This window comes from Podarcis bocagei, assembly GCF_964188305.1.
Source record: "Podarcis bocagei genome assembly, chromosome: 2".
NCBI classification, from domain to species: domain Eukaryota; kingdom Metazoa; phylum Chordata; class Lepidosauria; order Squamata; family Lacertidae; genus Podarcis; species Podarcis bocagei.
Window position 1 is genome coordinate 113247580 of NC_138126.1, and position 14846 is coordinate 113262425.

Sequence of the window (14846 nt, forward strand, 5' to 3'; positions counted from 1 at the left end):
AATCTGGACGTATGGCAACCGATGTTGGAAGTCCAGATTTTGGCGAAGTTCTTTAAAAATAGCTCAAAAACTCCCTTTTTTGAGATTTTGCCAGAAAATCTCAACAACTTTGGCAGAAAACAAAAAAAGCTCAAGAACCTTTGTGTCTGGATTTTCACTTTTTGAAATATGGCAACCCTATAGCGGGCCCATAGACAAGAAAACACACTTTTGAAAAAGAGGACTTGCTACTGAGTCATTGCAGGAGGGAAGAATGCGCCAGGTCTGCTGGGTTTTTTTTCCTGTGTCTGATCCACACTTCAGAGATAAATACCAGCAACTTGAGTACACAGGCCATGAGAGAAACTGGAGGCTCTAGATTGAGAGGAGATATGACAGGAATTCCTCCTCGTCTTAACAGCCGTGCATGATTTATTGTCAAGAGGAAGCCGAGGAAAATCATTCCCACATAAAAACCAGCACACAAGCATTTCCTCTTTCAACCCCCTCGCCCCAAACAACTAGTCATCGTGGCATTATGATGCCTTAGAACAAGAGGATAAAAATGGGATCATGCAGAGAGAAAGAAAAGGGGCGGGGGGGAGGGGGGGTGGAATCGCAAAATGTTTTTAGCCACAACAGGCCTTTCCTGTTTTGAGCACTAAAAATATTCCGGCGTAATCGCTTTTGGGTCTGCAGCCTGCTCCAGGGTGAGGTAATGCCCTCTCCTCTGTGTTAAGGACAACAATCCAAACAGAGATAAAGCTAATCATATCCACTGGCCTTGCCAAGAAAAGCAGGCTCTCACCTCTGTACCAAGAGAAGACATTTCCATTCAGTAGTAGGTGGAGAAGCTCTCCAGAGTGAGAACATTTGGTCAATAGGCCAAGTTCCCATGGTGTGTTGTCAGAAGGCTGAGGGTGAAATATGGAGGTGCCCTCAAGGTACAATAGGGTTCGTGCAGCAGAGAGTCAGGTGCGGGACGTTCCCTGCCCCCCCCCAACGCCCCAGTCCCCAAGCGAGGAAGGCTCCCAAGAAGATTTGTATATTATTTCATTTCTCTCTCTCTCTCTCTCTGGCTTGGTCTTGAGAATTTGTTATCAAATCTCACCATGCTGAGCCAGTCAATTCTAGGGCACATGGGAGTGCAGCAATGTCTAATTTATTTATTTATTGAATGTATATACTGCCCAATACCCGAGGGTCACAGAATAAAATCAAGATATAAAACCACAAAATACCTAACAAAAATGAAAACAACAACCCAATAGCCCTCCCTCAAAAAAAAAACCTCCACATTTTAAAAGGGCATAGGATGTAAATCGGATCAACCAAAGGCCTTGTTAAAAGGAATGTTTTTGCCAGGCACATAAAGGTGTATAATGAAGGCACCAGATGAACTTGGGGAGAGCATTCCACAGATGGGGGGCCACTGCAGAGAAGGCCCCGTTCTCATGTTGCCACCCTCTGGACCTCACATGGGTGAGGCACACGAAGAAAGGCCTCAGAAGATGATCTCAGGGTCTGGGTAGGTTCATATGGAAAGAGGCAGTCCTTGAGGTATTGCGGTCCTGAGCTGTTTAAGGCTTTATAGGTCAAAACCAGCACTTTGAATTGGGCCCAGAAACTAATGGGTAGCCAGTTCAGTCGGACCAGGATCAGTGTAATGTGCTCAAACCTCCTTGCTGAAGTTTCTGAACTGTTCTTGAGATCTTCCTCTGCAAAGCCTGAGGATCTTCATCATGAGTTGGCAAAAGTGGTTACCTTTCCCCACCTTTGAAACTACTGAAGAAGGAAGCTGGAAGAATGATGCTGTGTCCCATTTTCTCTTTCAGCTCAATGGCTTTTTTCAAGGCTCAGATCAGCTGAACAGAAAGTGGAATGACTAAGAGGTTGTGGAAAATGGAGTGGTCTGGGAGGCTGGAGGAAGGGAAATGGACTGGTTGAGAGAGAGGAACAGGGAGTGTGGAGTTGTATGGGAAGAGAGAACAGAGTATAAGGGGCCGGATTCATTGATTCCCCTTTCCGCCATCAAATGACAGATCACATCTGTCTCCGTTGACTGCACTGTCAAAATCGTTGATGCTGCAATGGCACAAAAACACAGATCCAGGTCACAGATCCTTATGGAGCCTCAAAATTTTCACAGGGGAACCCCTCAAAACCACCATTGGATCATATGCTGTGTCACAGTTGTTAGGAGTGCTGCAAAGAGGGACTGAATGTTAAACAGATTGAGGTTGAATCCTGACAAGACAGAAGTACTGTTTTGGGGGGACAGGGGGCGGGCAGGTGTGAAGGACTCCCTGGTCCTGAATGGGGTAACTGTGCCCCTGAAGGACCAGGTGCGCAGCCTGGGAGTCGTTTTGGACTCACAGCTGTCCATGGAGGCACAGGTCAAATCTGTGTCCAGGGCAGCTGTTTACCAGCTCCATCTGGTACGTAGGCTGAGACCCTACCTGCCCGCAGACTGTCTTTCCAGAGTGCTGCATGCTCTGGTTATCTCCTGCTTGGACTACTGCAATGTGCTCTACGTGGGCACATTAAATTAATTAATTTTTATAATGAAATATTTTTAGATTGTGTGATTATTTGACTGATTATTTGATTGTTGTTAGCCGCCCTGAGCCCGGCTTTGGCTGGGGAGGGCGGGATATAAATAAAATTTATTATTATTATTATTATTATTACCTTTGAAGGTGACCCAGAAACTACAACTAATCCAGAATGCGGCAGCTAGACTGGTGACTGGGAGCAGCTGCCGAGACCATATAACACCGGTCTTGAAAGACTTATATTGGCTCCCAGTACGTTACCAAGCACAATTCAAAGTGTTGGTGCTGACCTTTAAAGCCCTAAACGGCCTCGGTCCAGTATATCTGAAGGAGCGTCTCCACCTCCATCGTTCTACCGGACACTGAGGTCCAGCACCGAGGGCCTTTTGGCAGTTCCCTCACTGAGAGACGCCAAGTTACAGGGAACCAGGCAGAGGGCCTTCTCGGTAGTGGCGCCCTCCCTGTGGAACGCCCTCCCACCAGATGTCAAAGAGAAAAACAACTACCAGACTTTTAGAAGACACCTGAAGGCAGCCTTGTTTAGGGAAGCTTTTAATGTTCAATGTATTTCAGTATTTTAATATCTTTTTGGAAGCCGCCCAAGGTGGCTGGGGAAGCCCAGCCAGATGGGCGGGGTATAAATTAATAATAATAATAATAATAATAATAATAATAATAATAATAATAATTATTATTATTATTATTAACCACTCTGGGAAGTGTAGCACTGTGATGGGAATAGGGGTCCCCTAACAGCTCTTAGCACCCTTAACCCTTAACCAACTACAGCTCCCAGAATGCTTTGGGGGAAGCCATGACTGCTTAAAGTGGTATGATCCTGCTTTCAATGCACCGTGCAAATGGGACCAGTGTTTGTGTGCATGTTCTTTCTCTGTGTGTCAGAAGGGTGAGATGGGGGGTTTGAAAGTGACCGAGGGGCAGCGAGAGAAGAAGCTAGAAGAGATGCGCTCTCTCAAATCTCCACCGGCCCCAAAAGCTTGGCAACCCCAATCTACCTCACAGGGTAGTCGGTGCGATGGAAAAAACACACCAAATGACCCCAAATATGCGATCACAACCTTCTTGGAGGAGCATCAGGGTACAAATGCACGGGACAAAGGCGTACATAAATAACATTTATTTTAAATAAAAAGTAAAGAGTTATTTTGTCAGTTGTACTTCCAAGCCATTTGGCACATGGCAATTGCCAACACTATTTCCCTGTTATGGCTAGTGGTCAGACATGCAAGGAAGTCGGTTTCTGCACATGTGTCCTGAGTCGATAGGGAGTCATGTTGCCTAAGTGGTTCTCAAGTCCCTTTCCAGCAGCCCGGACTGCACATGTCTGGCCCTATCAGACAATCAGATATAGTAAAGGTAAAGGAACCCTGGATGGTTAGGTCCAGTCAAAGGCGACTATGGGGTTGTGATGCTCATCTCGCTTTCAGGCCAAGGGAGCTGGCGTTTGTCCACAGACAGCATTCCGGGTCATGTGGCCAGCATGACTAAACCGCTTCTGGTGCAACAGGACACCATAACAGAAGCCAGAACACATGGAAATGCCATTTACCTTCCTGCCACAGCGGTACCTATTTATCTACTTGCACTGGTGTGCTTTCAAACTGCTAGGTTGGCAGGAGCCGGACCAGAGCAACAGGAACTCACTCCGTCACGGGGATTCGAACCGCCAACCTTCGGATCGGCAAGCCGAAGAGGCTCAGTGGTTTAGACCACAGCGCCACCCGCGTCCCCAGATCAGTTGTGTAGGAATGGTGGGGTCCTCCCTCCCATACCCCTCTCCCAAATAAAAACCTGAACAGCCTTGCAGCTTCTCTGATCAGATGATACACAAACAGTTTGTGATGGTGGCCAATGACAGCAGTGCTTTCTAGGCTAATCTGAAGTACCTGTTCTGAAGTGTTCTGTCGTTATGCCTCTGGGATAGAGCTACTTTGATCTGTAAGCTGGCAACAGGAATAGGAATGCCCCATCTACAGCTAATAGCCAGATAAATGATGAATGAGCCGCGAAGCACGGGATTTGTTCTGTTACAGATACTCCCTCATTGCAACTAACTGCAGGACCCAAACACAGTGTTCAGACATTAAAGCCCAATATGCATTCAATGGCATACAAAAAAGACCATCTCGCATGCAGTGCAACTTCTCTGGCATGGAGGCGAGAAACGACGCTCCGCACAGTCTCCCAGATTGACAGCCGAGACATGTTTCACGGGCCCTGTGGACCAACAAAAGGATAAAACAGATTAGATTCTGGAAAAAGCCTAGGAAGAGTCCCAAAATCATGTGCGTTTTCCGGGACTTCCCTGCTAACATGACATCATAAACAAGGCTATATGCATCGCCACCGTGCAAATCCAGAAATGGTACTGGATAACGAATCTGACCATTTAAATGCTAAGGCAAAGATTGCAAAATTGCATGACAGTATGGCAAAAAGCAGAAGCCACAAGGGAAGAAATGACATGTGATTTCTAAGCAGTCAGTGGGCAAAGCATCAATGTCTTGCATTGTCTCAGCGTAATGCTGGTGGTCAACAAAAGAGGTTTAAAGACTGTCTCAAGGCAAATCTAAAAAAATGTAGTATAAACACCAACAACTGGGAAACACTGGCCTGCGAGCGCTCCAATTGGAGAACAGCCTTTACCAAAGGTGTCATGGGCTTTGAAGACGCTCAAACTCAGGATGCAAGGGAGAAACGTGCTAAGAGGAAGGCACGCTTGGCAAACCCTCACCGTGATCAACTCCTGCTTGGGAACCAATGTCCCCACTGTGGAAGGACGTGTGGGTCCAGAATTGGCCTCCACAGTCGCTTACGGACTCATTGTTAAAACCATGTTTATGGAAGACAATCTGACTCGGCTACGAGTGATTGCCAAAGAAGAAGAAGAACACTCTTTCAATATTATATCTGTCTACAATTGAAAGGTTTTGAGAAACAATCTGGGGAGCGGGTGGGAATAATAATAATAATAATAATAATAATAATAATAATAATAATAATTTTTATTACGGCCGTAGGCCCATACAGATAAAAAACAAGACATAAATAACAGCTTGTGCACGTGGGAAAAAAACAGCGGGTGGGAAACTTGCACCAAGAACAGCAAAGCATAAAGACAAAACGTGAGGCTTTTTATTATTTTTATTTATTTTTTATTTATTAAATATCTATACCGCCCTATACCCAGAGATCTCAGAGTGGCTCACACAATGAAATCGCAATATAAAAACACAATATGCATATTCAAAATAAAAACGGAAACAACTCAATAATCCCCCCCCCAAAAAACCCCACATTGGATCTCAATCAGCCAAAGGCATGGTTAAAGGGAAACATTTTTGACTTTTATTTGCTGTTAAAGGTAGGATTCCTGCTCTTCTTTGACGTCCTGGGGCCATCCAGTGCCGGGCTTTGATTTTCTTACCAAAATTGGATACTCACCTCTTAAAGCCTCTTTCCACTGATGATCACAGCTGAACATTGCAAGAACAATAAGGATTTTTAGGGGCATTATGACTGGGTTAGTAAAACACAGCTGCCCCTGAAAGTCCCTCATTTTTCTTGCTGCCTCTCATCCATCCGTCCTGTCCCTAGGAGCTAGGAGAGTTGAAAGATGTTGCTTTCTTTTGGCATGCCAATGACGAGACCGCGAGCTTGGTATTTACCCAGCCATTTTGCAAACTGCCAGCCTGCATCAGAATTTAGCAATGAGCTGCAACATGGGAAACTTGGCAAAGTTCAAGATCTTTTGTATTTTATTTTAAGAATGATTGCACATTCCCACCTGACCCAGTTAATTTCAAGGGCTATTGGCAGATATTGGAGTAAGCAAACAAACAGGTAGACTACCAGAATCATAAAATCATAGAATTATAGAGTTGGAAAGGACCACACAAGTTATCTAGTCCAACCCCCAGTAATGAAGGAATCTTTTGCCCATGGTGGGACTTGAACCCCAGACCTTGAGATTAAGAGTCACATGCTCTACTGACTGAACTATCCTAGGAAACACTACACTCTTTTCTCCTGCACGTGGAATCTCTTGGTTGCCGTTGCTGTGAGCCTCCCAGAGGCTCAAACTATAGGTGAGTCTACACATTCAAAACATTGCTGAAAGTGTCCACATTGCACGTAACTTCCAGAAGTCCTAGGGATGTAAGAAGGCATTGGTTTGTGTTCCAGACTTTGCTCATCGCACGCAGCACTGTTTCCTTTCCGCTGCAGTTTCACTTCTGACAAGAGCTATATTTTTTGTCTCACTGTGGCATCATTGTATATAATTATTTACTGAATTGGTTACATTGCTGTTATATTGTTTTGCGCCATTTGTTTCAGCAAAGGAAAAGCAAATGCAAACAGAGAAAATGCACGGCTTTGTTTGCAGACAGGAAAACAAAGGAACAGCAGTGTCCGGAGCACACCCAGCCCAAGGAGGAGAAACGGCCAATAGTTCAATTCTTTATTGACAAAGCCTGAACTTACAGGAGCCCCTGAATGTAAATATGCACACATATGTTTCTGGTGACTTGGCACCTGGAACCCTCCCCCAGACTTCCACCCTGAGCTGGACCGTTGGAGCCACAGTGTGGCCACTGCCACACGCAAACCTCATCTGATGGCAAATAACCTGCGACTTATCCTACAGGTAAGTAGACGCCGTGCTTGTCTCCTCGAGCCCCTCCTGACGATGGGGGCAGGGATGGGTGGGATGCCTCTGCTGCCTCCTCCCTTTAGGCCAGGGTTTCCCAAACCTGGGTCTCCAGCTGTTTTTTTGGACTACAACTCCCATCACCCCTAGCTAGCAGGAACAGTGGTCAGGGATGATGGGAGTTGTAGTCCAAAAACAGCAGGAGACCCAAGGCTGGGAAACACTTCTTTAGCCACTGTCTCTCCCCCCCTCCCTTTGCTCCTGACACATCGGGTCCTTCAGTGATGTGCAGTGAATTTTTTTCGTAGGAGAGTGTTAGGGCCAGCGGCGCCAGTTTATGAAGGCGATTGGGTGGGGGACGTCATGTGTGTCAGTATCGTGCCTCCCTCCCTAAGCCAGGCAGAAGCTTCCCAGGCTTTGGGAAGGAGAAGTGCCAGCAGGCCCATCTTATCCATTGAGGCTAGTGGCGTGGGGCGCCAGGGCGCCAAGTTCTGAAGGGCGCCAGGCGAGAGTCCAGGGAACGATGAACAAGCGTGCTGAGTGAGCGAGGGTGCGTGAGCTGCTCCCACTGAGTGTCAGCTCAGTTTTTCCCCCTTTTAGCCTTCTGGCGCCCCGCAGAATTCGGCACCTGCCTGGCTTAGGGAGGGAGGCAACAAAGCCGTTCTTAAACCGAGCCCTGCCTGTCCCTGACAAGTGAATATCAATAATAATTGCTGGATTGATTTCTCTTCTGGACATGGAATGAATAAGCAAGCATTGGCGATTTCTTTCCCTGCTTCCGCTGGAATTCTCTGACATCCCCTCAATTTTGCTACCTGCAAATAGTAGCGGCATTTGGGGGGGGGGCGTTTGCAGCAATTTTGGCTCAGCCCTCAAATCTGGGTTCTTTGTCATATGTTTATCTCATATTTGATATAAGATATATGATTTCCTGACTCCAGTCTGCCCTAAAACTAGACATTTTTAAGCACGGCTTGCCCAAAGGCTTGAAGAAGGGGTGGGGTGTTATTTGTTTTTATTTTTATGTTGATTATTTGTGTTTTATATTGTGATTTTATCTTGCAAACCTCCCTGAGACCTGCAGGTATAGGGTGGTATACAAATTTTAATAATAATGATGATGATAATGACGATGATGATGGAAATTTGTCAAAGCACCCACCACTGTCTATTGTCTTCTATAAGCAAAGATTGCTTTAAACTGCAGCTTCCAGAAATACTGTTGCTCTAGCTATAACGTCGTGGAGCTTTTAGTGGAGAAGTGGATCTCTTTCCTGGTGAAAACAGCACTCAGCTTGCCAAGTTGCGAGTTCCGAAAGACTCAGCTGATCAGCTGTGAAACTGTAGTTAAATTTAAAGATTTTTGTTTGTTTGTTTGTTTGTTCCTTGCTCAAGAGCATACTAATCAGTCAAGGGTATTTGCTAATCACTGTTCTCTGAGCAGATTGATTTTCCCCTCCCCCTTCCTGCAAGCACACATATTGCAATTACATATGTACTATATAAGCTAGTGTCAGAGGCACGGGGAAAGGCTGCCTTGCCCATCACTGCAATACAACCATCTAAATAAATTAATCAAGCTCACCTGTGCTTTTATCAAGTTTAATTAGCTTCATTAAACACCACACACTTTTAACAGCATGCGTAGCGGCAGGACGTGGCTAGACTCAAATACTCAAGTAAATGGGATGCCACAGCTGCAATTGCATCTTTTGGCTTCCATTGTTCTTTTACTGGCCACATTCTTTTAAAACACCCATCACATCCCCTGCTAACATGATTATCACCACTATTCCTCATTTATATTGCTTCTGGGAAGAAGAAGAAGAAGAAGAAGAAGAAGGAGGAGGAGGAGGAGGAGGAGGAGGAGGAGGAGGAGGAGGAGGAGGAGGAGGAGGAGGAGGAGGAGAAGAAGAAGAAGAAGAAGAAGAAGAAGAAGAAGAAGAAGAAGAAGAAGAAAAGTTTGGATTTGATATCCCGCTTTATCACTACCTGAAGGAGCCTCAAAGCGGCTAACAATCTCCTTTCCCTTCCTCCCCCACAACAAACACTCTGTGAGGTGAGTGGGGCTGAGAGACTTCAGAGAAGTGTGACTGGCCCAAGGTCACCCAGCAGCTGCATGTGGAGGAGCGGAGACGCGAACCCGGTTCACCAGATTATGAGTCTACTGCTCTTAACCACTACACCACACTTTAAGAGAGAAAACAGTCCTTAAAAGTGCCACAACAGGGCAGTATAATGCTTGTAAAAAAAATAAATGATTGTAGTAGCAGTATTTAGTAATCAAAGGAATAATGGAATTGTTTAGATATACTTTACTGCTGTGCAGACCCACTAAGTAAAGGTAAAGGGACCCCTGACCATTAGGTCCAGTCGTGTCCGACTCTGGGGTTGCGGCGCTCATCTCACTTTATTGGCTGAGGGAGCCGGTGTACAGCTTCCAGGTCATGTGGCCAGCATGACGAAGCTGCTTCTGGCGAACCAGAGCAGCGCATGGAAACGCCGTTTACCTTCCCGCCGAAGCAGTACCTATTTATCTACTTGCACTTTGATGTGCTTTCAAACTGCTAGGTTGGCAGGAGCAGAGAACGAGCAATGGGAGCTCACCCCGTCGCAGGGATTCGAACCGCCGACCTTCTGATCGGCAAGTCCTAGGCTCTGTGGTTTAACCCACAGTGTCACCTGTGTCCCTGCAGACCCACTAGAAAGATGCAAATAAGAGTTATATAGTTGTATAAATCAGTATTAATTTATAATGGTGTAAATTTTCTACAAAGTTATTTTGATGAACTTCAGTCTGAGCCATGCACTGTGGAATATTATCTTATTTTTTTAAAAAAGGCCATATGAAGAGAAGCAATACAATATGCTGTCATCTACCAGAATAACCGGATTCATAAAGAATGAAACTTTGGTTCAGATCAGACATACTGTAACAAATTGTCAGCCTGGGTAGCTCAGTTGGTTAGACCGTGATGCTGATAATGCCAAGGTTGCAGGTTTGATCCTCGTTTGGGGCAGCTGCATATTCCTGCATTGTGGGGGTTGGACTAGACAATCCTGAGGGTCCCTTCCAACTCTGTGATTCTATGAATCCCAGTCCAACAAACTACAGTGGTACCTCGCAAGACGAATGCCTCGCAAGACGAAAAACGTGCAAGACGAAAGAGTTTTCCGTTTTTTGAGTTGTTCCGCAAGACGAATTTCCCTATGGGCTTGCTTCGCAAGACGAAACGTCTTGCGAGTTCTTGCGAGTTTGTTTCCTTTTTCTTAAAGCCACTAAGCCGTTAATAGCCGCTAAGCCGTTAATAGCCGCTAAGCCGCTAATAGCCGTGCTTCGCAAGACGAAAAAACCGCAAGACGAAGACACTCGCGGAACGGATTAATTTCGTCTTGCGAGGCACCACTGTACAGTTTAGTGGACCAGGAATGAACCATGTGACGTGTGTAGGCTTCCGACTCTTCCCTCCCTTCCCTGCCTAATTTCTCTTCTGCACCCTAACACAGTACAGTGGTACCTCGGGTTAAGAACTTAATGCGTTCTGGGAGTCTGTTCTTAACCTGAAACTGTTCTTAACCTGAAACACCACTTTAGCTAATGGGGCCTGCTGCTGCCGCTGTGCCACCGCTGCACGATTTCTGTTCTTATCCTGAAGCAAAGTTCTTAACCCGAGGTAATATTTCTGGGTTAATGGAGTCTGTAACCGGAAGCGTATGTAACCTGAAGCATATTTAACCCGAGGTACCACTGTACAGTGGTATCTCTGGTTACTTAATCCATTGTGGAGGTCTGTTTGTAACCCAAAACCGCTTTCGCTAATGGCACTTCCCGCTGCTGTCGTGCTACCAGTGCGCGATGTCCGCTCGCATCCCGGGGCAAAGTTCGCAACAAGGCGCATCTACTTCCGGGTTAGAGGAGCTCATAACCCGCAGCGTTTGCAAGGAGGACGGTACGTAACACGAGGTTCCACTGTACTTCTAAGGTTTCTTAAACCCCTTTCTCCTGTGACAACCAGGAAACTGTTAGATTTAACTAATACTTACAAACCCAGCAATCAAATTATGGTTTGCTATCCTGGATTAAGGGACGCGGGTGGCGCTGTGGGTAAAACCTCAGCGCCTAGGACTTGCCGATCGCATGGTCGGCGGTTCAAATCCCCGCGGCGGGGTGAGCTCCCGTCGTTCGGTCCCAGCTCCTGCCCACCTAGCAGTTCGAAAGCACCCCTAAGTGCAAGTAGATAAATAGGGACCGCTTACTAGCAGGAAGGTAAACGGCGTTTCCGTGTGCGGCTCTGGTGCCAGTTCGCCGGAGCAGCTTCGTCACACTGGCCACGTTACCCGCAAGTGTCTGCGGACAGCGCTGGCTCCCGGCCTCTAGAGTGAGATGAGCGCACAACCCTAGAGTCTGTCAAGACTGGCCCGTACGGGCAGGGGTACCTTTACCTTTTTATCCTGGATTAGGGATTGGTTAAACTCAGGCCTAGGCAAACTCGGCCCTTCAGATGTTTTGGGACCACTGGTCCTGTTAGCTAGGGATGATGGGAGTTGTAGTCCCAAAACATCTGGAGGGCCGAGTTTGCCTGTGCCTGGTTAAACTTAACACCGTTTCCTGGTTCAGATTTACGGGAGTGGGTAGGATGTTCTGAACACATGAGGAATTCCCTAAAATAGGTGGTGGCCCCAAAACTGAAGGCAAGCAAGTCTCCCTAGCTTGCAAAAAAACATTAACTGCAGAAAGAGCTGCTATCAAACAATTTTGTAGCATTCTGAATGCACAAAGGGTATTAGGCCATAACTGCTTCCTGGATCAGTCTGAAACCATCCAATCCACATTGTTTCCAACCGTCCCTTGCCAGATGTTTCTGGGAAGCTTAGAAGCAGAAAATCATATGATTTTCAGCCACTGTTCCACTTCTTCTGAACACAGAGGTCCTATTTCACTACCAAGCCACTGTTAGACCTACCCTCTGTAGATGTATCCAATCCCTTTTTTAAAAGCCAACCCAATCTGCAGCTTTACCACATTTTCAAAACAAAGATGCATTATGGCTTGGATCCAAAGAATTCTAGGCACATGATGGGACGTTCTTGCCTTCCCTCCCCACTGAAGCTCCTCGCAAGTACCAAAATGTAGCTGCTGAGGGTTGAGAAGTCCTTTAGAGCAGGATTCAAAGTGGCATGAAAGGCTGTACTTGGAATGTAAAATTGGGAATCCTTCCACCCATAAGAAGCTGCCACCAAGGTATGAGGTTCTTTGGGTTCTGGACTTGGTCTCTCTGTTGTTTCCAGGGACAGGAAACCAGATAATGTTGAACCCCAACTCTGGTCCACTCCCAACCAGCATGACTCACAGTTAGGATGGATGGGAGTTGTAGAAACATCTAGAAGGCCAAAGTTCCTCCCATCCCATTGTATACAGTATGCAAAAGGGCTTCCTTTTGTCTGATCTGAACCTACTGTTCATTAACCTACTTGTCTCATGCAAGTAAACTGGTGCTATAGCAAAAGGATAGTTGTCTCCATCTAGTCTATGCACAGATGCGGGTGGCGCTGTGGGTTAAACCACAGAGCCTAGGACTTGCCAATCAGAAGGTCGGTGGTTCGAATCCCCGCGACGGGGTGAGCTCCCGTTGCTCGGTCCCTGCACCTGCTAACCTAGCAGTTCGAAAGCACGTCAAAGTGCAAGTAGATAAATAGGTACCGCTCCGGCGGGAAGGTAAATGGGGTTTCCGTGTGCTGCTCTGGTTCGCCAGAAGCGGCTTAGTCATGTTGGCCACATGACCCGGAAGCTGTATGCCAGCTCCCTCAGCCAATAAAGCGAGATGAGCGCCACAACCCCAGAGTTGGTCACGACTGGACCTAATGGTCAAGGGTCCCTTTACCTTTACCTTTAGTCTATGCACATATTTCATAATAATATGCATTTCTATTACAGCTGAGGGTGTAAAATCCAGGCACCCAGCAAAAAAATCTGGGATTGGCCATTAGCAGCGAGGTTTACTGCAGCTGGAGGCAAGATTTCTTCTCCTGTCTGATTCCTTACATTTGCAAAATGAAAATGAAAATGGCACATTCTGATTATATCCCATGTCTATTTGTATACTAAAGATTCCCAAGCTCTTTTGCCTTTTCCTATAGGAGAGGCAGTCCAGCTCATTGATAATGGCACAGTGCCTTGGGAATCTATTTTAATGATGGGGTGTCAATGCTTTTTCAGCAGAGGGCTGGTCCACTGTCCCTCAGACCTTGTGGGGGGCCAGACTATATTTTGAAGGGAAAAAATAAACAAATTCCTATGCCCCACAAATAACCCAGAGATGCAGTTTAAATAAAAGGGCACATTCTACTCATGTAAAAACACGCTGATTCCTGGGCCATCTGTGCGTCAGATTTAGAAGGTGATTGGGCCGGATCCGGCCCCCGGGCCTTAGTTTGCCTACCCATGCCTTAGGCCATCCAGCTGAGGCCAGGCCTCTCTGACCGAAGCACAGCTCTGCTCATTCACACTGACTTCTTTTGAGACTTTGTAATTGACTCCAGCAAGGTCTCCAGAAATAAGAGCAATCCCAGGCGGTGTATTGGAGGGCTGCATCTCGCTTGATTTTTTACACTTTTGGCACAGAACCGATATCTGACTACACTATATCCAGGTTGTTCTCTACAAAATACACAGGAGGAGGAACTACAGAATGAATAAGAGTTACCTGACTGGAAGACCAGGGTTGCCATACGTCCGGGAAATCCTGGACATGTCCTCTTTTGAGGGGTCTATCCACCCATCTGGAGGTATATTTACAATTTTAAGCAAATGCCCAGTTTGGGGGAGGGGCGATGGCCTCAAATAAGCTCAGCATATTTTCTTGCGATCGCCCCAGAAAAGATCAACAACTCTTTTTGTCCAGATATTTACCTCTGGAAATATGGCAACCCTAGTAAGACAGAATACAGTGGTACCTTAGTTCTTGAATGGCTTAGTTGTCGAACAAATCAGCTCCTGAATGCCACAAACCCAGAAGTAAGTGTTCCGGTTTTTCGGAAGCTGAACATCCGACACAACTTCCGCTTGAGTGCAGGAAGCTCCTGCAGCCAATCAGAAGCCATGCCTTGGTTTTCGAATGGTTTTGGGAGTCGAACGGACTCCCGGAATGGATTAAGTTTGAGAACCAAGGTACCACTGTATAATTAAAACAGTGTGGTTGTGCACATGCATGCACACACGTAAAGAAAGAATTCTGCTCAGAGTTCTTGCGTCTATTTTGAGAAGCAGTGGTGAAGCAGGCGTTCCAAAATCAGTTAGTTATGGTATTTATCCTCTGGAAGAACATACTATCTTTTATGAATAGAGCCTTGTCTCAGATTTGTTCTTTAAAAACTCAATCAGGCTCATCATCTTAAAAATTATACTGCACATCTCCAAGGAAACATTAAAACCAGCATTTGGTCTAAAGACGAGCATTGCCCGGCTAGCTCTGGTCTGTGACAGCCACAGCTTATGGAGCGAGTAGAGCAGGAACAGCCAACATGGTGCCCCCCAGATGTTGTTGCATGGGCAGCAGTCAGGGATGGCTCCAACATCTGGCGTGCACCTTGTTGGCTACCACTGCACTAGAGGCTGTTGCACCAAATACATAGAGGAGGAG

At 46.3% G+C, this 14846-nt stretch overlaps 1 long non-coding RNA gene across 1 annotated transcript in view; it reads right to left on the reverse strand.

The window, feature by feature from the left end:
* Window positions 1–3657: 3657 nt before the first annotated feature.
* The window catches only part of LOC308580229, a 49131-nt gene continuing 37942 nt past the window's right edge, over window positions 3658–14846 (reverse strand). The window contains exon 2 of the long non-coding RNA XR_014004720.1: window positions 3658–4772. This is a non-coding gene — a long non-coding RNA (uncharacterized lncRNA). The remainder of the gene's footprint in view (window positions 4773–14846) is intronic.